The sequence below is a fragment of the Miniopterus natalensis genome, chromosome 11 (assembly GCF_054644295.1).
Source record: "Miniopterus natalensis isolate mMinNat1 chromosome 11, mMinNat1.hap1, whole genome shotgun sequence".
Taxonomy (NCBI): domain Eukaryota; kingdom Metazoa; phylum Chordata; class Mammalia; order Chiroptera; family Miniopteridae; genus Miniopterus; species Miniopterus natalensis.
The window spans coordinates 48,053,081-48,075,229 of record NC_142091.1 but is presented as its reverse complement, the minus strand read 5'-3'; the positions used below and the strand labels follow the sequence as shown (position 1 = coordinate 48,075,229).

Sequence of the window (22,149 nt, the reverse complement as noted above, 5' to 3'; positions counted from 1 at the left end):
ATTTCCCTTCAGTGGATAGACAACCATCCCAAAACCATTTACTAGACTATACATCTTGCTACCAATCATTTGAAATGCCATCTTTATTGACTCATTGCCTATTTCTGGACTTTTCATTCCGTTCCTTTGATCTAGTTATTTCCATTCCAGTACCACACTATTTATTACTGAGGCATGATAATACATTTTATATCTGGTAGAATAAATCCTGCCCCTCATTACTCTTCATTTCCTGGCTGTTCTGATTTATTCTTGGAGAAGCACTTTATAATGATTTAATCACGTTAAAGGCCCTGTTGGGTGGCTGCCATTGTTGTTATATTATTATTGCCATTAAGAGAACTAGGTGAGGAAGGAGAACAGAGCCTATTGTCAGGGTCTCAGCGACCCTTTGGGCTGCATGTCGGACACAAGTGCTGCCTCTAGCCCACCCTCTCTTTTTGAACTAGACAATTGCGTGAGAGAGAGTGTTCGAAGTTTCGGGGCCTGGAAGCAACCACACTTCCTGAAAGAAGAACTGCCAATGGAGCTGCCAGTGAGTCAGTGGGCGAGGGGGAAGGTAGGAAATACGACGCTTGATTACCTGAAGTTACAGTTCTTCAACCTCAGATCCAGCCCTGGGAGGAGTAAGGAGCCAATGGACTTGTTGGTCACCTCAGGGCGATTTTCATGTTTTGCAGTTTCCTTTCAGGTAGTCAACTTCTTTCAGAAACCTACAGCAGGGCCCACAGAAAAAGAAAACCCAGACAGTTCACTTTGGGGTAAATATGTTTAAAATCTCATGTTAGTAAAGGGAGACGGGGCAGCTAGCTCAGGACTCCCAATTCCAGGGAGTAACTGGACGGCTCACAATCCCATCCTTCAGCTGCCTATTAAACTAAACTACAGACACATGGTGGGATCATGTGTTGGTGGTTTAGTTTAACAGGAGATATTTCAGCAGGAGATATTTTCTGTGAAAAACAATGCCTTTTAAATTACTAAACATGGATTTGGGGACATGGCCTGAAGAGAAGAAAGATAATTATATTTTTCATTTCTCATACTGGGTCAAGCAATTGTAACAGTGAACACTTATTAAGTGCGTACTTTGCATGGAGCCCTGTTCTTATTACATTGTGTAGATTAACTCACTTAAACCTGAAAATAACCCTATGAGGCAGATACTGTTGTTTCTTCCCTCTTGCCGAGGAGAAGGCCGGGGCAGAGAGGTGAAGAAGCTAGGCAAGGCCACACAGCTGGAGTGGGGGGCTCCGGAGGCTACACTCACTGCTAACATCACCCAGCTCTCCCACGTGAAGTCACCCAAACGCAGACAACGAGGAACAACGGAAATACGTCTTCAGAAAACATTGAGCCAAAACAAAAGGCCACGGAGACAACACTTGCACACCTTAGCTGGCGTCCAGAAGTTTAAGAAAATGCCCGTGAACCTCAGGCACGTCTGTGCACACACGAAGCTAAGGGAGAAATCAACTCGGAAAAGGTGCTCATGTTAACACGGGGGTCTCCTCTCCACCGTGCTCCCTGAGTTGGGGGAAGCGGCTCTCAGGGGACAGGAGGCCCAGCCGCGCTCCTCCCCCTTCCCGGCTCTGCCCCAGGTGGGAAACTTCGATTTTAGGTGGGGCTTTGCTGACCTCGCTGAAGCAAGAGCGCCGGCCTTTCACCCTCCGCTGGCTACTTCTGGCCATCTGTGGACTGTCTACCTTTGTCTTGATCACTATAAAGGCCTTCCGATGAATAGCCAGGAATGGAGAGGATTTTGTCTTCTCTGCTTTGCAGTCTGACTCAGAAACCTCCAACGTCTGACTCTGATAACCCCAGTCTCTGGGCATGTGGCAAACAACCTGACCCGGAGCTCTGGACTTCTAGTTCCTCAGCCTCAGGTGACACAGCAGCGGCCAATGGAAGCAAAGGCCCCAGGAAGTGCTGCTGGAGGCAGGCTTGCCATGTGGCTCCATCTAAGTCGGATTCCCCAGCCAGGTCCCACACCATCCTCCCACCCCCTCTAATGAGCATCCCAGGATCCACCCCCATCGCCCTCACACAGCCCTCCGATGGATGGGTCCGGCCACTTCCCTTGGTCCCCTGGTCATTGCCTTCAACCAGGCTGCTCTCCTAAGCCCCGCCCCCTCCTCACTGTGGTCAGAGACAGGATACCCCCTGCTCAAAACACTTCAGTGAGTTCACTGCTCTGCTCCAAGCCTTCCAGATAAAACCTCACATTCCCTAGCAGGAAATGCCAGGCCCCCACCATGGCTTTCTTGCTCTCCAGCCCAGCCTTCCTCATCTGCTGCCCAAAGCTCAAGGCCACTGAGATACTTAAGCTCCCAAGGGCACATGGCCGAGGCTGTGCCCACACTGTGTAGCTCCCTTCAGCCACTCCATCACCTGGTGAACTTCTGCTTTCCTTTCCAGTGACGTCAGGTGTCACCTCCTAGAAGAAACCTTTCGCTCTGTTCTCCCCATGGTGCTCCTGCCCTTCCCTCCACACCCTACAACCTCTCTCTACCTTCTGCCCCCCAACTGTGATCTTATTGCTAGGTGTCCCCCAGTACCACCCTTCACTCTCTTTCCCCCCTCTGAAACTTAGATGAAGGTTCTAAGTACCAAATGCCACAGGAAATTTCTTTTTTTGATCACTTTTTCCAATACTCATTTTTCTTTATAGAAATAATAAATGCTAACATGGATTTTGGCACTATATTTTGCAAAACAAAAATCAAAGGCCTTTCTTATATGCTTGGACAAGGTAAGGAAATGAAATCAGCTGTGACACTTAACAATTATTTTTGGAAAACTGTCCTCTCTCCAAGAAAATATTCTTAGATGTAAGACAACAAAAGAAACAAAAGAAAAAGTAAAAAACACCCTCTTTCTGTGTTACCTACTTCCAAAAGAGATCTGACCCAAGGGAAGGGGCTCCAACTAAGAGCCACCTGTGAGAGGGGCCCTTATTAAGGGGGGCAGGGCCAGCCATGGTCCTGCCATCAAACTGGCACAGGGCAAGGATGCTTTGGGGAGAGCCTGGCCTGTGGTCCTGGACTCACATGTGGCCTTGGGCCACCTTTGTGCTCACTCCTGAGTTAGAGATTCCAGAGGTGGGGGAGGCTCACTGGCCAGCCAGAAAAACAAGGCACAAAGGGACTTGTGTGGTGTGCCTGGGGGGGACGTGGGGCACCCTCTGTCCCACCTCAGTGTCCCTGAGCTCCTCAGAGCACAGGGAGAAGAATCTCAGGGGCTCCACAAAGCAAGGGGGCTGGGAGAGGAGCCGCAGCGCAGGCTGCCCTGCAGCGATGACTTGGCAGCTAAGGATGAGGGTATCGACCATTTCCTACGCCCAAGGGAAACGGCTGCTCCGCTGAGCGGAGCGGGGCGAGGCCGAGTGCCCCTTAAGAAACCCACGCGTCGTCTCCAGGAAGATGACCATGCGCAAGGCCAACAATCACACGCAAGGCGCCTCTCTGCTCCCGCTCCGGGTCCCAGCACCCTAGCACGCTGCAGAGAAAGGGCGGTGCAGCTATATTAAGGTTCTAGCAGCTGCGCCTCCCGGTGGGGAGAGTCTGCAGGCTGCGCGGCTACCAGGCCCGTCCCTGTTATTTGACCTCACTGACGAATTCGACTGGATAGAACCTTTCACACATGTTTCTTTGTGCCAAGACCAGCAATTTCCCGCACAGAAGCTCCTCCTTTAGCCCCAGTTCTGGATGGCCAACAACACAAGGAGGAAATAAGCCTTTGCTACTGCAGGCCACTGAGACGCCGAGGCTGGTTATTACTAGGATGACCAAGTCTTCTGTTTGCCTGGGACCTCCCCCTTTAGCACTGAAACTCCCACATCCCAGGAAACCCGTCCCAGATAAACCAGGATGGCTGGTTAACTGGTTCTTACAACCGTGCCAGTCCTCCTAAGCTGACAACACAGGCAGGAGGAAGGAAACACACACCAGGATCCTGGAGCCACAGATCAGGCTGACCTGGGAGGAGCCAAAGGGAACAGTGGCATTCACACTGGACGCGTTTAATCTTCAAGGTAACCAATCCATTAATTGTGGTCATTATCCCAATATTCCAGGGAAGGAACTACAGATTGAAGAGGCCAAGTTATCTTAAAATGGCACAGCTGGTACCCTAGCTAGTTTTCTCAGTGGTTAGAGCACTGGCCTGTGTACTGAAGGGTCCCAGGTTCGATTCCAGCCAAAGGGCACGTATACCTTGGTTGCAGGCTTGATCCCCGGTCCTGGTTGGGGCTCATGCGGAAGGCAACCAATTGATGTGTCTCGCTCACATCGATGTTCCCCCCCCTTCCATTCTCTCTGAAAAGCAATGGAAAAAATATCCTCGAGTGAGGATTAAAAATAAAAGATGGCATAGCAGCTGGCAATGAGGACTGAACCGGGCACTGAGGACTGAACTGAGGTGTGTCTGGCTTGCCATTGACTCTAACCACCACACTGCTGCTGGTCCTGCCTTCAAAACCAGCCCAACAAAGTGACAAAAGTTGTCTCTGGGCTTCCTGGCGAATAGGGCAGAGAGGGAAACACTGGTCCTCCCCAGGCTCGGTCCTCCAGCCAGCTCACTGGAACAGAATGAGCAAGGCGGCCTCTGGGGGTGGGCTCTAAGGGTCCCGAGCAATGCTGTGTGGAATGGCCCTGGGGAAATACACTTTGTGAAAGAGCACAGGTCTTCCCCCTTTTTTAAATGGGACCTCAGGGAAAGCCTGCCCCACCCTCAGGTGTGACATGTGGACAGAGTTCTGTTAAAACCACTTTGTGAAGCTCCAGGATGTCACTGGAGTAATGACTTCTGATGATGTGGCTTAATAAAAGGGCACAGCTTAGGAAAAAATGGACGATGGTGAGTCAGCATCTCTGACTACCCTTGTCTGGCAGCTATGTGCTAATTGATCTACTTCCCACACCATCCCGAACTCCCCAGGGGATGAATGTGGTCTGTTCAGATGGTGGTGGTTTTTGAGCAGAGAGGCTGAAGGGGCCCTGTCCCCTCTGCAAGTCCCCCTGGCTTTCCAGGGTTACTCTGACAGCCTGTGGGGAGCTTGGTTGCCTTTGTCAGATAGGTTTACAGAACGTTCACCTGGGGAGACCAGGTGCCTTGAGCCTAGGTGTTTGCACCTGGATTATTCAACAAGCATTTCTCTAACCCCCAGTGGAAGCCGGGGCACTGGGGACAGAGAGAGGAATCAGCAGTGCTTACGTTCCAGATCCCCTCAATCTGGCTGGAAAGACAGTGTTTAAGTAAAGACTCACGTGATGGCATGACTCCTGCAATAGGCAGGGCCATGCTCACAGCTGCGTGAGCACTGCCTCCCTCCAGGATGTGCCTTCCTCTTGGTAAAGGGCAGAGAGTTGTGGAGCCATTATGACAAACTTCCAGCAGGTGGCAGTCAAGTGTTTTGCGGAAGGTGTGCCTTTTTCCCCTATTGTGGGGCATATGTAAGTTACAGGAACAGAACAGAGGAGAAAATAACTCACTCACTGGCCCATGGGGGGGGGGGGGGGTATGGAAGGAGAAGGGACCAGGGAGGAGGTGAGATTGGAATTAGGTATTGTGGGCATTTGCCTGGTGGATGGATGGTGGGGAATGTGTTCTGAGCAGAGGAGAGCAATATTTGCAGTGGCTGTCAGGGACTTGGGGGAGAACCCCGTTTGTGGCACTTGTGCACCCAGTCCTACTGGTAACTCTAGATGTTTGGGAATCCTGCAATCAAACAGAAATCAAGGAGACTGCCTTTGGAACTACAGGGCTTGGAGGGCCTAGTGAGGGGATCTCACAGGGGCGGGATTTGTGAATCCTGGAGTACTTTGTGAATCTAAACAAGGCTGGCCTTTGTGATAGGACACCCCCCCCACCCCCCCAATACCACTGATGGAGGAGAGGCCCCAGAATTCCAGTCTTGGAGGATTACTGGGGGCTGTTAGAGGGGTTCATGGATCTAATCAGGAGTCACAAAACAGGGCATGCACATAGCCCAGTAAAGGCACTCAGTGTTGAATAAATGATAAAAGGGATGCCTTCTTAGACCTTCGCCAAGTCCATCCCTGAAGTATAGGAAGGACAGCCTGGAACAAGCTAAGGCCCCACTGGGATTTCTGGGAGGACTCTTGGTCCTAGATGGGGATGCACAGACCACTGATGGAACCGGGTGTGAAGTCACCTAATTCCAGCTGACAGCTGAGCAACTGCCCAAATTGAGGTGATTCAGATGTGGAGGTAGAGCAAACAGAAGGGTCAGAACTGGAGCAATGAAGTGGACAAGCAGATACAGAGTATTCCTTTAAGAGGTTTGATAAAAAATACTGTGGAATGCCTTGGAATCTCAGGAATGATACCCCCCCCCCTTAAATATCCATGCACCACCTGAGAAGGGAACTGATATTACTTTTTTTTATTAAAAATTTTTAATGTGGACATTATTGCAGCTGTTCCCCATTTCCACCCCCTTTGCCCACCTCCACTCACCTCGGCCTCCCCCTTCCTTGGCCTTCACCACACTTGTCCATGTCCATGGAGTAAGCATTTATGCTCTTTAGCTAATCCCTTCACCTTCTTTATCCAGTCACCCCACCCCACTCCGCTCTGGCAACTGACACTGTGCTCCATGTATCCATGCTTCTGGCTCCATTTTGTTCACCAGTCTATTTTGTTCATTAGATTCCATATATTAGTAAGATCATATGGTATTTGTCTTTCTCTGGCTTATTTCGCTTAGCATAATACTCTCCAGGTCCATATGCTGTTGCAAATGGTAAGAGATCCTTTTTTTTTTTTTTTTTAACAGCTGCATAGTATTCCAGGGTGTAAATGTCCCACAACTTTTTTATCCACTCATCGGCTGATGGGCACTTGGGCTGTTTCCAGATCTTAGCTATTGTAAATTGCTCTGCCATGAACATAGGGGTGCATATATTCTTTCTGACTGGTGTTTTGGGATTCTCAGGACATATTCCCAGGAGTGGGATCACTGGGTCAAAAGACAGTTCCATTTTTAATTTTTTGAGGAGCCCCCATACTACTTTCCACAGTGGCTGCCCCAGTCTGTATTCCCACTACTAGTGCATGAGGGCTCCCTTTTCTCCACACCCTCACCAGCACTTGTTTATTGATTTAGTGATAGTAGCAGGTGTGAGGTAATACCTCATTGTAGTTTTAATTTGCATCTCTGATAATTAGTGCCCTTGAGCATTTTCTCATATATCTCTTGGCCATCTGTAGGTCCACTTTGGAGAAATGTCTATTCAGGCTCTTTACCCATTTTTTAATTGGATTGTCTTCCTGGTGTTGAGATGTAGGAATTCTTTAGATATTTTGGAGGGAATTGATATTACTTACTGCTTTTAATGCACCAAGTCCTTTATGACACAGTGGTTAAGAGTATGCTCTGGTCAGGTGTCAAATCTTGACGCCACCATGTGCCTCAACATATGCATGACACTTAACTGTGTGTGTCACGGTCTCCTGGCCTGTGTGATATGGATGATAACACTGCCTACCTCAGAGCTGTGCTGGAGAGCTTTATAAAGTGCTTAGAATGGTGTCTGGCACATAGTAAGCCCTCTGTAAGTGTTAACTATTATTATTCTCTCATTTAACCACCACAACAGCCCTCTAACATGGCTAATGTCCTCTCTCCCATTTTACAGACAAGGAAACGAAGTTTCAGAGCAGTTAAGTAACTTCATTGAGGCTGATGATTTTATCGGAAAGTAGGTTTAAAGCAGGTCATTCTTCTCTGAAGCCCATCACCTTCCCACTAAATGGCAAGACGACTACACAAAATAAGAAGTGGGCACATTCCAGAGGAAGCAGGGATTTAACATTTTTGAAGCCAGCACTCTCAAAAGGCCCGTCATAGAACACTGATTCCATGGGATTTTAAGGACGCTACATGGGGGGGGGGGGGGGGGATCAATGGCCAAAGAAGTACAGGAAATGCTGGGTCAAACAGGTTTCTCCTCTGCAGGGTTTCTAGGGACCTTGAACATGGCCCTGGAAGTGAAGGTCCTGGAGGAGCAGCGTCTTCACTTCCCCTTCTGTGCACGTTCACACCTCTTTCTCCTCTAACATCTAATAGACAAAGGTGCGGTGGGGCAGGGGGACCTGCTCTGCAGAACCATTGAGGACAAAGGACCCCCTCCCAGGGCCCTGCTTCCCCTCCCTCTCTGCCGATTTCCTGGCCAGAAGGTGCTTGTATGGCTCTACCAGTCTCTTGGCTCCTCAAAAGCAGCCTGAGGTCCAAGGTCCCTGTTCCACTTTTTCCCATGAGTGTTCTCTGACCACCTCCTCTGCCGGTGCAGGACCCCTGCCTCTCAGCACCCAGGGGCCTTCAGCCCACTCCCTGCACTGTGCTCCAGGGCTCTTTCCTCCAGCCCAGACCCAGGGTTTCTCCTCATTACCTGGAGGACGACATGGAATCTGGAGCTGCCCAGGGAGCGCACAGGTGCTGCCTCGCCCCAAGCAGGGTCCAGGCCTCATTCTCCTCTGCACCCCAGCACCCGGCACAGGGCCTGGCACAGAGGAGATGCTTAATATCCTATGTGGCTGTGGGGGTGGGGGGTGCTCTGTATCTGCCACATTTTGGCTGTCCTGCCATGTCTGCTCTGGAAGGCAGCCTCCCGAGGATAAGCTCTCCTCCTGACCCTTGGCCTTGACATGGCCACATTCACAGAGGCATGTCTCCCTCTACCAAGAAGGATCAATGAGTCATGCTTATCGACCAAAGACATATCAGCCTGGCTCCTGATTTCTTTTCTTTTTTTTTTCCCTGTCTTCTTTTTTTATGCTACAGAATAAGAGAAAAAAGCCTAGTCCTGAAGACTCAGGGGAAGAATACTCTTTTTCCACCAAAAAACTTACTGCCTGAAGATGAAGAAAGTTCTGGGAAACATCTGCATCTTTTTCTAAAGGGAACAAAAGGATGCACCGCCGTTACTTGGTGGCAAAGGGAACGGCTGGGTGAGGGAGGGTTGAAGCAAGATGGGGGCCCAAAAGGCACTCAGTGCTTCGGGCTGGGCTCTGGCTGGAGGTGCCTGGGACAGGCAGCAAGGGGTGGCCCCAAGGAGGGCTGAGACTCAGAGAAAAAAAGGGGTAGGCCTTCTCTGAGATCTTGGGGAAGGCTGAGAGGACAGAAAATGGGAAGAATATTAGGCAGTGGAGAAAAGGGAGACCGGGGGATCCTATATGGAGCAGCTTTCACTTTTGTCACCTAGGAGGGCACGGCCAACTGTGAAGCAGGGGAGGGCCCTGAGGACAGGCCGGGAAGGGCTGCAGGGGCAGGGGGTGCACAGCAGCACAGCCTCGCGGGTGACACCACACAGCAGAGCCTGCTAACCAGGCCTCTGACCTCCCTGGCACCTGTGCAAGCAGCGGAGGAAGAGCTGGGGTTCTCCCCCCACAGGGCGCAGGTGGGTGTGGGCAGAAGGGCAGAAGGATGAAGGGTGCACTTGAAGAGAAGCAGGACGGGATGGTGGTCAGTGCAGGGCCTCTGGAGCCAGACAGCCTGAGTTCAAGTGCCAGCTCTGCCACTTACTAGCTGTGTGTCCTGGGCCAGTTCCATGACCTCAGGGAGCTGCAGTTTCCTCACCTGTAAAGGGCGGAGGAGACCTCCTCACAGACCGAATGAGCTCAGTATATGAAAAGCACTAGGAATGCTTGTCAGAGCCACTGTGGTTACTGAAGTGGATGACCTCATGCTGGTGACAAGAGGACAGAGGGCTGTGAAAAAGGGAGGACAGGGGCTGTGGAAACGTAAGTGCTGATGTCAAAGAAAGCAAACTCAGACTAGAAGTCTCGGGATGAAGGAGCTCAGCAACAGTGAGGAAGAAGCACAGGAAGTAGGGGGACTGGCTGGTGAGTGGACATGAAGGAGCCTGAAGCTGAGGATCTCCAGGACGGGGAGCTCGGGGACCAGGAGGGAGGCGATGAGGGTGACTGGGGAAAGGCTGGAGACAGGGACCTGGGATGGTGCAGGACAACATCCCAGAGGTCAGCATTTTGCAGCAAGAAGCACTGAAGACACAATAATTTGAAAAGTAAGTAGTAGTTTATTTTTCAAGTTATTATTATTTTTTTATTCTTACCCAAGGATGTTTTTATTGATTTTAGAGAGAAAGGAAGGGAGGGAGAGAGAAAAACATCAATGTGAGAAAAATCAATCAGTTGCCTCCCATACGCACCCCAACCAGTGAACCCATGGTATGTGCCCTGACTGGGAATCGAACCCGCAAACTTTTGGCGTGTGGGAAGATGCTCTAACCAACTGTGCCACCCGGCCAGGGTATAAGTGGCATTTTAAAAGCCCAATCCCTTCATTTTATGGTCAATGAAACTAAAATACAGAGAAATAGCTCCTCCTATGGAAAGCTGGGAATATGATAATGAGAACATTAGGCCAAGAGCAATAACAACAGAACCAGGGAGTTGCCCAGGGAGATGAGATGCTGAGAGCAAAGGACGATGATTTCCCTTCAGAGATGCAGCCCACAGGAGAGCGGAAGCCAGCAGGCTGGCAGCTGCTGCCCAGAGCTGCGCTGCACCTGGGGCTCGGGGGTGAAACGGCGACACCAAGCTAAGAGGTATTGGGGGCCACATGGAGGTAGGCATCCCCCTCATGTCTCATCCACCATAGGTGTTAGCTGACGGGTAACAAGGCCTCAGATGGTTACCACAACCCCAACATCCTAAAGCAATCCATCCAACACCATTTACTAAGGGTCCATACATGCCAGGCGATTTCTACGGTGAAAGAATTGGTCATTTAAATTACCACCACAGATCGCATGCAGCAGTCAAATTTCAAGTCAGAACAATTTTGTAATAAAGAAGATACTGTTAGTGTGCTGGCCTACCGTCATTCATTAATCTTTCAACAAATACTTTGAGGGCATACAAGTGCCAGGCACTGTTCTCCAAGGCAGTGCTGGGGCTGGGGACGGGACTCAGATCCGCGTCCTCACACATCCTGGTGGGGACGGCCTGCAGGGAAGATAGGTAAGTAGGCAGACAACGCTGGGGGGTGGTAGTGCTGGGAGGAGTGGTGGACGGGGCAGGAGGCGCGCTGGAGAGGCAAGTAACCTAAACGTGAGGAGTGAGCGGTCAAGGAAGGAGCACTGCAGGCCGAAAGGAGCCAGTCAAAGGCCCTGGTGGAGCCGAGCAGTGTTAGAGGACCAGCGGCTGATCCCGCTTGGGTTTTTTTCTTTTCTTAAATTTTTTATTGATTTTTAGAGAGAGGAAGGGGGAGGAGGAGACATTGACGTGAGAGCGAAACATCTATTGGCTGCCTCCTGCATGTGCCCCAACCGGGGATTGAACCTGCAACCCAGGCACGTGCCCTGGGAATCGAACCCTTTCAGTACATGGGCCGATGCCCCACTAACTGAGCCACACCGGCCAGGGCCTGCTTGGGTTTTAAGTCTGGCTACAGCGTTGAGAAGAGATTGTGGGGAGAGAGGCTCCTTAAGGGGGGGGCCGAGTATGATGAGGAGAGGAGGGGCCGTGTGCATGTGTTGGGGGACCTGTGTGTTTGTGCGCGTGTGGTGGTACATGTGGGGGGAGGGGGTGCAACAAAAGTAGCACAGGGAGACCAGCAAGGAGACAACTGGAAGAGCCTGGGGAAAGGTGACGGCCCAGCCCTGGTCTTAGGGGCGGAGGTGGTGAGGCGCAGTCGGCGTCTTAGATGTACTTTCAGGCGGGCTGCGCTGACAGCCGGCAGGGAGGCGGGAGCGGAGTCCGCTGCGCTGCCACTCAGGGCGATGAGGAGCCGCTGCTGCTTGGTGTGCTCTGAAGGGACCGCCAACAGGATTTCCTGGCTGTTTTTTCTGATGTGAGGGGCGACAGCCAGTCTGCGAACTGCACAAAGGCCCCCAGCAAGGGGATGACGGGCGGGGGAAATACAGCCCGAGCTCACTTGCCAGGCAGTGTGCCCTGTGTGAAAGCTGGAGGAACCCACCCAGCAGGGGCAGAAGCTGTTGGTTTGGGACAGCGGCTTAAGTGAGAGGTGCCCGCGGACATCTAAGCTGCATCACAGACCACATGGACGCAGCCCACCTGCCACCACCTTTCTGGAGCAGAAACTACCTCTCATTTACTGAGCATCCAATGTACCAAGGGCGGTGCTGGCCCTTACACAGCCCATTTGGTCCTCACGATGACCTTCTGGAGAAGGCATTGTTATCAACATCGTGTAGGAGATGGCACTGAGGCTCAGAGAGGTGCAGCAACTTGTCCAAGATCACAGAGCCAGGAGGTGGGGAACAGGGACTGGATCCAGATGTGCCCATCTCCACAGCTGGGACTCCCACAGGCCTTGCTGCTTCAGTGACTCAGCAGAGAAAAGCAAAAGCTCTGTCCCAAGTAGGAGAAAGAGGACAGGGCAGGCTTGTATCCATCTACCTCCCACCTACACTGCAAAGATGCCAAAACTGGTAACAAGGACAGGCATCAACCAGAAGTGCTGGGGAACGGCAGGTGTCTAACTGGTTAACACAGTTAACCAGATGATCCTTCTGTTTTGACTCTGAGACTTTCTGAATGGCACTTGCCTACTTGCCTGCCCTCGTAAGCATAGTTTGAGAAAGACGATTTAATCTTGTGACGAGTCTCAAGACCTTCCAGCTGGGCCCCAGACCTAAGATGTTCACCTGAATGTACCCTGACCCCAGGAGTAACCCTGCCAGTTCCTCCTTAAACTGAAACAAAATCAGCTTGTTTTCTTTCATCTGTCTCTTTCCTACAGGAGGCGTTAAAAAAATACTTCGGTGATTTCACTTTCGTTTTCCTGAGCTTTGGTTACAGCAAGTGTTACATGTCTAAGGATCTGAGAAACCATGGGAGTCAAGAGCTCCAGATACTCTTTCTGAGAAAATATTCGATACAGGAATCACAACAAAAATAACAATGCAAACACAGTGGCAGCAGAAACTACACACTGGGAGTTTATTTTGTGCCAGCCAGTGTCCTTTCATTTTGTTCTCCAAGAAAGAGTGAGTAATTCTCAGAGAGGCCCAGCAACCAGCCTGAAACTCCGCAGCTCCCAGAGTGGGAAAGGCAGGGTGCAAACCCAGCTCTGTCTGACTGCAGAGCAGGTGAAGAGTATTATTCTTTCTGAATTAAATTATTTAACACAGCAAATTGACCTCCTATGAATCAATAAAAAGACAAACACCTCAGTGGAAAAATAACTAGAGGATATGAACAGGAATTCACAAATTCACACAATTCAGAGGTCACAAGCAGCCCAAACGAACTTGATGACGAGCAGGGAGACTGGCTGGTTCTCCTTTCTATAAAAATCTACCCGTGAACGTTAAAAAATATATGTACAGGTGGGAGGGGTGAAAAAAGAGACGATGATAATGAAACTGTTTCAGGCTCTTCAAGATATGTTTTTTCTAAAAGGAATGGGAAACATTAAAACACCTTATTTCTCTGACAATGGATGCAAGTAAAAATTCTGATTTCCATTACACATCTAAGAGAAATAGAGCCTTTCTTTTCATTTCAAATCTATAGTAAGGTTTCTCCAGCTAATTTATAAACTAATACGAACACACACACACACACACACACACTCCCTTTCTTGTACTTTCAAAGATTCAATGCAGCCCAGCCACGCATGGCTCAGCGGTTGAGCATCGACCTGGGATCCAGGCGATCGGGGTCCGATTCCCGGTCAGGGCACATGCCTGGGTTGCGGGCTCAGCCCCCAGTCGCGGGCATGCAGGAGGCAGCTGATCAATGACTCTCTCATCATTGATGTTTCTATGTCTCTCTCCCTCTCCTTTCCTCTCTCTGAAATCAATAAAGATATATTAAACAAACAAAAAAAGATTCAATGCATGTACACTTAACATTCCTTTCACTCTCTTGAAGTGAAATATAACATACCAACATTTATAATTTCAAAAACAATCAAATGTAGTACCCTAACTGTAACACAAAGAAGAAAGAAATTAAAGTTAGTTAGAATAAGATAATATGGATGTCAATAAGCAAATATTGCGCACAGCGACCCTAGAAGACAATGAAAGACGCTTATACCTATTTGCAACAAAAAGTAAACCTCATGTGGTCGTGTTCTTGGAAAATTCCATATACAGTATGTCCTTGGATAACGTCATTTCGTACAATGTCATTTTGTTATAACATTGATGAGAAAATCAAAATTCACTTCTGGCTAGGTTAACTGCGCAGTTTGCACAGTCTCCCATGTCTGCGTGAGTTTTCTCTGGTACTCGGGTTTCCTCCCACACCCCAAAGATGGGCACGTTGGGTGAACTGGTGTGTCTACACTGTCCCGGCCTGAGTGAGTGTGGGTGGCCCTGCGATGGAAGGGCTTCCTGTCCAGGGTGCTGCCTGCCTGTGCCCTGAACTGCAGGGACAGGCTCTAGCCACCTGTGACCCTGACCTGAAATAACCAGGTTGAAAATGAATTATCTTACTTGTTTTTATTAACCATTCTTAAATGTATGTATAGCTCACATTTATTTCAATGTTTAATATTAGACGTGTTTTGGGTCTTTATTTAGAGGTTTGGTGATGTTTCTGTGACCAGAAATCTGCTGTAGGAACTTAACTCTTGTTTCTATCACTTAGCCTATGGCAAAACTGGTTTTGTCACACGTTGTTTTGCCTAGAGTCACAGTTTCCAAGAAGCTATCAATGACATGAAGTGGGGACTTACTGTATATTAAAATTACCTGTGTTCATATGTAAAAACGGAGTCAGATGCCAGGCTCAGAAAATTATAAACAGCATTTCATCTACACAAAAGCCCAGTGAACTTTAAGAAGTTGTGTAGGATGTTGGACAATCCTTTGTTCTCCACATGGTACATCTAGCACCTCTGTTACCCCCCAGTGAAAGCCCTGTACCCATCATTGTGAGTCAATCACTCCACACATTCCCAAAATGTCCTATAGGGGGCTCTATGTACCCATATAGAACCCCTAGTGTGGTTCAACTTTCTTTACTACAAAGAGAGAAGGGTCAAAGATAGGTTAAGATATTTACCCAAAGCCATATAGAAAATCATTAGCAGTCAGGGCTAGAAAAAGAGGAGTAGATAGAGGGGAGAAATATCCTAATGTTTATATCTACCAATTGCTAGACAGTGTGCTAGATGCCTTTTGTTACGCCCATACAGGATCTCATCTAATGCTCCCATCAACCTCAGATGTGAGTTCTATTACCATCGCCAGTTTTCAGATAGAGACACTACATTTCAGGGACATGAGGTTACTGCTCAGGGCCCCACTTTTGGTAATGACAGAGCTGGATTTTATCCAGTCCAGCAGCTTCCCTCCAGGTCTCTGGTCCCTCGCTTTATAGCTTAAATCTCTAGGAAACAGTAACTGGGATGCATGGTATCTGAAAAGCAACTGACAAAGAGAAAGGTGGTTCAACCTCAGCTTCTCAACCCTTTTGACTCAGCCAACCTGCAGCTGATGCCCTAAAAAGCCCAGGGGCCTCCAAGCACAGAAAGGAAACTCTTTTTGTTGTTGTTGTTGTTGTTAATCTCATCCAAGGATTTTTTCCCCCATGGATTTTGAGAGAGAGAGAGAGAGAGAGAAACACTGATGTGAGAGAGCGATGTCAGAGAGATACATCAATTGGTTGCCTCCTGCACTTGCCCCAACAGGGGCCGAGGATTGAACCCTCAACCCTTCAGTGCCCGGGCTGGTGCTCTAACCACTGAGAAACACCAGTCAGAGCAGGAGGCAGACTCTTGATAAAGTTGTGGATCATCTTTCCCCAGACTCCTGGGAAAGCCTGGCCTGAGCTGCCAGGGGTCAGGGCAGGACGACCGATGTGACTGCAGGGACTGTTCCTGCCCCGGAAGGCCCATGCCTCCGCAGCCTGCTCCACGTCCCACAGAAGGGCTGGGGACAGCAGGCAACAGAAGGGCTGGGGCCGGTGCCACAAAAGCAGGAAGGGCTGGACAGTGAACGAGGGCTTGGTCACTGAACCTTGAGGTATCTGGTGTGGGGAACAGTCCACAACAGTCACTTCAGCTTCATGCAGCTTCACACCCTTCATTTAACCTTCAAAATATCCCTATGAAAAGACAGTGTTATTTCCACCTTACAGAAGAGGAAATTGAGGCCATGAGTGACTGGCATCTAGTCACAGAGCTGGCGAGGGGCAAGGCCAACACTCAAGCCCAGGTCCTAACCACCTCCCTCTCCTGTACATTTAAAAATACTGCCTGATGTATGCATGTCAGAAAAATAAATACTGATGACATATTTGCCACCTTGATCTAAACCCATCCTGCAGGGCCTGGCAGAGCTAGCATGAACCCATCTGTTGGTGACAGTGCAAAGGCCTCTGCCCCACAGTCCGTTCTGTCAAAACAAACCCTGAGGAGGTTCCTAGAAAATGGTTCAACTCAGGCTCCCATCAAATATCTCTTGCAAAATAAGTCAGAGTTGGGCCAGCCCGGATTGAATGCACCATGGGATTACTTGTAGTGCTAAGGCTGTGAGATAGCGAGCCCCGCACCCAAGAGCACAGATGCTGGAGCCAGACCGCCTGGGTCCAAATTTGCTGTTTCCTCATTGGTAAGTGAGAATATTGACATTATCCATCTCATAGGGTGGTTCTGAGTAGTAAATAAGACAATTCATGTAAAGGGCTTAGAACAGTGCCTGGCACATGGTAAGCACTCAATTAGTGTCGCCTATCACTAATATTAATATTGACTGCATGCCACATAAAGAATAGCTGAAGGCACTGGAGAACATAAACCCTGGGGAGGGAGAGAAATGGGGTGGGGAAGGGAAAGGGAAAGGAAAGGGGATTCACAAGCACAGCTTCCAAACTTCGAAAGTGGAATGAATCATGCCCCGCCTACAGACCTTTGTTCTGTGTTGCTACGAAGGGCAGAACTAGGTCAATGAGGAAACAGTGCGAAGAGGCAGATTTGAATTAGAATAGAGGAGCATTTTCCAGCAGGCAGGCAAGTCCCTAAGGGGAAGCAGGGTGCCTGGTGAGTGGGGGCCTGATCATGAGCAGTACAGATGGGATTTTCCTGCACAGAAGGGTGGCCTGAGGACATGATTCCCTGATGCCCCTTCCCAGTGGACCATTCTATGACTCTGATTATGAGCAAAAAAGTGTGATAGCCAGGGTGTGGCTGATCAACCTGAAGGAAAGAGGATGACCCTTGGACCAGCCTTAATGTACAAACCTTCAGGACTTTCACCACGGGACTTGCACTGCGTGGCAGAGATGGTGGCTGTGGCCAGCAGTGGGTCAATGAACCAAACGTGGTTCTTAAACACCTGTTGGGTGCCTGGCAAAGTAATTCAGAGACAGTGTGAAATGACAGGGCCAGAGTAAAAAACTGTCCACATTTTCTTACTCTGGGGGATTTAAAGACAGCATCAGTTACTCCCAGGACACACAATATGAAATGGTCAGGGCTGGCCAGCTCCATGGGTCGGGGCTCAGATGGGAAGATGGGGGGATCGGTTCAGTTCACAGGTGACTTCCCAACCTCCTCTGGCTTCAGTCTTCTTACCACTGAACCTTTTACTGACACAACCCACTGACCTGGGCACTTGGCCTCTTGAGACCAGCTGCACACAGTGAAAGCCCAGGGGACACAGAAATGACCAGGAGCAGGAAACAGGAGAGAGAAGGGGGAAACCTGCTCCTTGAAAGGTGATTCAGAGGTGGGACACCCAGGAGGAGTCCCCGTCATGAAACATTATTACCTTTATAAACTAAAAATGAAAAATATTTTTAAAACCGGAAACTATATTAACAAAAATATTATTAGACTGTATTAAAACTATAATACAAATCCAAGAAAAAAATATCAAATTCTCTCTAAAAGCTCATCAACCATTTTCTAAGTATTAGAAACTGCTGATTTATATATTTTCAACTCTGAGAAGTCAAGAGCAGGTAAGTGGCTGGAGGTATCAAAAGATAAGGAAACAAACCTGTGGCGATGACACTGAGGACATTCTATGTACTGACTGATTCTTTTCCACCTGGAAACGCCTGGCAACATATTTAACCACTGCCTGCGGTGGCTAGAGACTCACCAGGCCGAGAGACAAATCATTTCTTCTCAGAGGGAATGTGCTCAATAACCCAGAGGCCCAGCCTCAGTCACTCAGGCTCCTGAGCTGCTGGGCCTGGCAGACAGATTCCTACCCTCCTGCCTCAAACCTCCTCTGCAGCAGGTTCATGTCCCAGCACGTCGCTGTCCTTTACCCTCCGGTTGGCACTCTGCCTGTAGCTAACTCCCACTGCTTCTTCCTGCCCTGTAATCTCTCCTCTCCCACTGCTCCTCTCCATGCTGACTGTGACAGCCTTCCTAGGTCCAGGGCACCCTCTCCTGACCTCCTCTCATCCTCTCAAACCACTGGCCTCCAGCATTGTCCAGAGGTGACTTTTCCAGAAGCTTTCACAGTTCATCCTTCCTCATAAAGGTTCCTCTCACTCCCTCTGCCCCCTCTCAGCCTCAGAAAGAGACCTAACACACAGCACATCAGTCCAGACAAGAGAGAGATTCCAGCTCCTGTGCAAGCTCCAGTCCATTGACACTGGCTGCCCGGAGTGCTGTACAAGGAAAAGTTCTGAAGGTCAAGCAGTTATTACTCTTCTACCTGGGGCCAGAGGACTGGAAATGGCAGCCCCAGTGCTACCCACATGCTGTCCCAGCACAGGGCAGAGCATTCCACGGAACTCACCTGTCCCTGGCCTGTGCCCCAGTCCTTCACTCCCTCTTGTGACATGTCCTCAATGATCCACATTCAGGGCTCTTCCAAAGCTGCCACATTTACCTTCACTGGCACTCATCACTGCCCCATGCTTTCCCTCCCCAACACTCAGCAAATGGGCTGCACCCTTCTCCATTAGAAGCTTCACAGCATCTATAACACTTTTCCCATGTGGGTCAGAGATCGACTGATTTTACCTTTGCTTTGGTACCCAGACACATGCCAAAATTCCACCTCCCCACCATCTCCCCCACTCAACTAGCGGTTTGTTGTACACATATAACTTGGTCTATTTATACATATGGTCATCATTCAACTGTCTTGATGCCTACCTATCTGAGACTGTGAACCCTGAAGGACAGAAATCAGACCTGTTTCACTGACAGGCTCTGAGCTCAGCACAGCAGGGCACCATCAGAGGGAAGCAGAGAGACTGCGGCTCAGCCCAGCTCTGCCATGACTCACTGTGGGGCCCTGGGCAAGTCGCTATCTTCTCTGGGCCTCAGCTTCCCCACCTACAGTGAGATGTACTTGAATGAGAGGGTCTCTGAAGTCTCATCCAGCTCTAATGCACTGTGAGAACACAGGCCAAAAGCACTGGATTTATGTCTTTTCATGACTACATGGCTAATAACCACTCAGGGCTGGGCTCAGTGAGACATCACAATACAGCTCCTTTGAGTGGCACGGAGCCGCCATTGCAATCAGTGAACAAGCCTAAAGTGGATATTTAGTGCTACGGAATGTGCGCTGGTATAGCTAACTATAACGGACAATGAAGAAGGGTTTATCTCCCTTCGGGAACATAAGTACACTATTCTATATTTATATCTTCCATCTCCTAATTTAGACAGCATGGAACTTTTTCCGATCAGCACTCACTTGCCAATAATTTCGCTCTACATCTAAATGAAGAATAGGAGTCATATAAGTTCACGGATTGAATGGATGGCTGATTTACAGAGCCCCTGAAATGTGTGGCTGCGGGCTGACGCTGGCAACCCCATAATTAGATATGGCATGCTCTGCGATGATGTATTTTTTACTGTTTTTTAATAACTCAGTTCTCCTTCTGGGCTGAGGGGAAAAATGGAATTTGTTAAAAATAAATTGAGATTTAGTGGCTTTTCAGCCTTCTGCTGCTTGTTGCTCACAATATTCTATAAATAAAAGAAGCCCTGCCCTATAGTGCACTGTAAACACCCACAGACACTCAGAGCCAAATTCTTCCAATTATGACCCTGTGCCAGTTGCCAAGCTACTGCAAGGACCTACTTGAAAGGCAGCCATCTAGGCCATTTCCTGATTAAGCTGCCCTGTAGCAAGGAATCGAGGCCTGCTGGCCTGCTGCTCTGGCACTGTATCTAGTCTCAAATAATTGTTCCATGTTCTTGAAATTAAGCCCTTTCCTTGTGATTGAATTACAATTCAGAGGTAAGTGAAAACTAACCACCCATCCATCCATCCATATGCCTGGGTCATGCGTGTGTTAGGATCCCGGGCTGTCACATGTTGGATTTAAATCAGATGGCAAAAGTGCATTCCCAACAGTGTCTTTAATTGCACTGAGCAAATCAAGGTCAAACAAAAGTAGGTCAGCTACGGACCTGACAAAGGACATGGCAGGTGAGTCAGAGGCAGCCTGCCCTTCTGCTCAACGGCTTCCCTGACTAATTGGTTTGGGTCACTGGGGCCCAATGCAGCAGGCTGAAAAGGCCATTTAAAACTCCATACTATCCCCCACAAGAGGCGAGGTGGTTGGCAATGGTATCTAGTTGACTGCTCTGTGGCTCAAATGCCAGAGCACAAGTTGGGATCACCCAGCAGCCCAGCTTTCAATGAGCCCTTAAAACTGCACAGAGAAGCAGAAGACTGCAGTGAGCCACAGTCTCACCAAGAGAGAGAAATCCTTTCCAGCTCCTTAGACTTCAGAACGCTCAAAGCAGCCCTGGAACAAAATGGGCTCTGGCTAGAAATGAACCACCCTCCCTCCCCACATGGAAGCCTTCATTCAGTGTCAGCTCAACTGGGTGAGTCCTCCAGAGGAGTGGGAACCCATGGCTTACCAAGAGGCCTTCTTCAAAAGGCCCCACCTCACAGTGCCCAGCCCCAGGAGCTCCAAGTCTGAGTGGGGAGCCAGTCTGTAAACACGTACCACCCAAAAGAGAACTGATATGTGCTATGCAGTCAGATTTTCCAAACTCCAAATTGGCACCTATACTTAGAGGGGCAAAATTGTTCCAAGCAGGAGTGTCCTAGAAAACTTGGGACCTGGGGATCACAAAGCATGGAGCCTCCTCAGAGAGGTCTCCCCTGGGGGTTCAATCTAAAGTGGCCCTTCCTGTGACTCACATACCACACTGGCTTCTGATGTGTTAATTTCTGAAATGCCCTTGTTTCTTTGTATCTCTTTAGATTATTAGCATCACAAGTGCAGAGAGCCTCTTCTATCTTGTTCTCCAGTGTCTCCAGGGCAACTAGACCAGTGACTGGCTCATGGTAGGTACTCAATAAATACTCGCTGAGTACACAAATCCATGTCAAACCTCGGGAAGAGCATTCTGTGCACCAATCCCCCTCCATCCTCACAGCAGTGCTATGAGGTGAAATCATGATCTCTCCTATACAACGAGAAAATCAAAGCCCAGAGAGGATGTGTGTTTTTCCCAGGCCCCCACATCTAACGAGTTGATGGAGCTAGAATTCCAAGCCAGGCGTGAAGAATTCTAATCCTGGCTTTGAAGTGAGCATCTGTTGCTTTTATAATTTAGGACAAGCAAAGAAGAAAAACTACACATCAGAAAGATCTTTATATCCAATGATCTCATATATGATGGATTCAGTTTCTATGCCCAAAATCCAAGTGTCATGTCCATCTTCAGGGCACTGGGACTACAGCCAGAGCAGAGGGAAGGATTCGGGAGCCTCCTTTATGGAGGGTTCATTCCTGTCCTTCTGTGGGACCCCAAAGGCCAGGCTGGAGGGGGAGTGCACATCAGCAGTGACACCCACATTCCTGCCACTGGTAGAAACAGCAGGCTTGTTCTGTGGTTTGCTGGGAAGATCCCAGGGAGAGGCCTACAAGCCAGTTAGAAGACTGGGGAATGAAGGTGCTTAAAATTTGCCTTCTCCCAGGAACTTGCCTTCACCCATGCTTTAAAAACTGAAATTTAAAAAAAAAAAGGAAAGAAAGCATATTTCTTAGGATTGAAATTTCAAAAATCTTACATTTATGTGAATTTAGAACACTAAACCCTTCTGAAGCTAAGCTTATGCACTTTTAGAATCTATATATCACAATGAAATTCCTATTAGTCTGATATTTGGGGCAAAGTAAAAAACCCACAAAAAAACAACAACAAAAACCCCTCTCCAGTCAGTCTGCTAGATGCAGGCA

At 49.0% G+C, this 22,149-nt stretch overlaps 1 protein-coding gene across 1 annotated transcript in view; it reads right to left on the bottom strand.

The window, feature by feature from the left end:
* The window catches only part of BMAL1 (basic helix-loop-helix ARNT like 1), a 71,281-nt gene that overhangs the window by 31,854 nt on the left and 17,278 nt on the right, over positions 1-22,149 (bottom strand). The window contains exon 2 of the mRNA XM_087821744.1: positions 584-713. The gene's annotated coding sequence lies outside the window, so the exon portion shown is untranslated. The remainder of the gene's footprint in view (positions 1-583; positions 714-22,149) is intronic.